We start from the raw sequence: 2,536 nt of genomic DNA on the forward strand, positions 1-2,536 counted from the left end.
TTTTTTACATACATTTTCTTGTGAAAATATAATCTCTCTGTTTTTTTTTAACCGTTAAAGGGTTCTCCCATCGTTTTTAAGTGCGTCTTCTTCTTGCCTTTAACCCTCCAACACGGAGTATAGGCCACTTAATAATTGAATTCCATGTCGCATAATTTCTCGCTTCTCTACTTATACTCCGCCATGAATGTCCCCCTTTCTCTAGTTCCTTGTGTGTTGATCTATGCCAGGAGTTCTTAGGCCTACCCCTCTTTTTATATCCATCCGGATTCCAAAGTGCGTGCTACAGAAAGAAAAAAAATTGGCTGAAATCGGTGTGGATGGGGGTTAAAGAGAAGAAGGGAGGGAGATGAGAAAAAGTTAGACTGTGGTGGAAAAGAAATTCGAAAAATCACCGTCGAAACGGAGATTTTTTATCCAAAACTCTGCCAATACTAAAATTAGTCATTAGTTATTTTGCCCCGATTTAGACATGATTGTTTGAAAATGGAAAATTATCAAATTAGACATTACTGTGGGGGAAAAAATTGACATGGAAACCAACAGAGAAAAGAATATTAATTGTTAAACAGCAAAAATTATCCAGATATTTGATTTGCAACTTCAATTACAATGGAGTCGAAGTTGAGGAAAAATTTCTTGAAAGCAAAGTACCTGTTGTCTGTCGCACTGGGCATAGTAATTTCAAATGTTTGACGAAAAATATAAACAGATGTGTGAAATAATTCTATAGCCGAAAAAAAAATATTTTTAGCAGCTGTGAGATGTAATTTTATAACAAAAGCAAAATTCAAAATTTACATTTAAGAATATTTCTTACTTACTTGTTGGTTCGATCATTCATCGCTGCCCCATAGAAATAATAAAGTTTACAAGTGCCAATATATATGTATATATATATATGTGTGTACGCGCCTTTAATTCCAGTGTCATCGGTCAATCATGCATTTTAAAAACAAATTTGAGTTTCTTTCTGTTAAACTATTTCTTCATGTGTGTATAAATATATAATAATGTCATATAAGATCATGTTTATCCATAATGTTGTCGGCACTCCGTCGCTTCCGACGTCGAGGGTTCCAGTCGATCCGATCAACGGAACAGCCTGCGCGTGAAATTAACGTGCAAGTGGCTGTGCACTCCACAGACACGTGCACCCCTTAACGTAGTTCTCGGGGATATTCAGCGTGACAAGGCTGACCCTTTCGATTACAGGTACAACAGGAACAGGAAGAAAGAGTGAGAGAAAGTTGTGGTGAAAGAGTACAGCAGGGTTCGCCACCATCCCCCTGCCGGAGCCTTGTGGGGCTTTTGGTGTTTTCGCTCAATGAACACTCACAACGCCAGGTCTGGGAATCTAAACCTATGACCGCGAGTCCGCTGCCCTAACCACTGGGCCATTGCGCCTCCCTTATCCATAATACTGCTATACAAAAACTTGAGGTTATAAAATTCGATTCAAGTAGAAGCAAATAGCGGCAAGATATGTCGAACCTGAAGTCATCAGAAAGGGATAAATAATTCATTTCTAAATAATAATAATAAATAATAATAATAATAATAATAAACTTATTAATTATGCTTATAATCAAAATGCAATAAAGTTCAATTCAATGTGTAAATAGCAAATCCAGAATAATATGGAAAGAGAAAATATCATAATACAAATTATATCCGTTTTTCCTTTTTTTCCCTTTTTTCTCCTTCTCAATACCCTTTAATATATTAATCTCTTTTTCTTTCATTTAAGACACAAAATATACACTACCCGTTCCCTTGAGTCTCTATCGCTTCTGCTAAATATTAGTATATATACATTCGGTCATAATGGCTTACGTTTAAGATGATTCCCATGCATTCCCCGAAGAGAAGGTTACAATTTTAACACCACAGATCCCTATGGATCACATAGGTTGTAATCCTTTGAAACATATGTAGGAATAAAGTATGCAATTATAACATGCGTTTTCTCCATTCCTTAAATTTTATATATATATATATATATATGTATATGTATATATCATCATCACCATCGTTTAAAGTCTGTTTTCCATGCTGGCATGGGTTGGACGGTTCGACAGGGGTCTGGGAAGCCAGGAGGCTGCACCAAGCTCCACTCTGATCTGGCAGTGTTTCTACAGCTGGATGCCCTTCCTAATGCCAACCATTCCTAGAGTGTAGTGGGTGCTTTTTACGTACCACCGGCACAAGGGGCCAGAGGAGCTGGCCTCAACCATGATCGGATGGTGCTTTATACGTGCCACCTGCACGGAAGCCAGTCAAGGTGGCACTGGCATCAGCCACGTTCGAATGGTGCTTTTTATGTGCTATCGGCATAGGGCTCACAACTACAATTTCCATTTGATTTGATTTTGATATTGCTGATGCTGATGTACTTGACTCAATAGGTCTCCTCAAGCACGGCATGTTGCCCTACGATCCAAGGTATTTTTGGGTGGGCTGGTTATGCGACACTGGTGTAGGTTACAGCTGTGGACTCATTTTATTTGCCAGATCTTCTCAGTCACAGCATACC

This window comes from Octopus bimaculoides, chromosome 30, assembly GCF_001194135.2.
Source record: "Octopus bimaculoides isolate UCB-OBI-ISO-001 chromosome 30, ASM119413v2, whole genome shotgun sequence".
Lineage (NCBI taxonomy): Eukaryota > Metazoa > Mollusca > Cephalopoda > Octopoda > Octopodidae > Octopus > Octopus bimaculoides.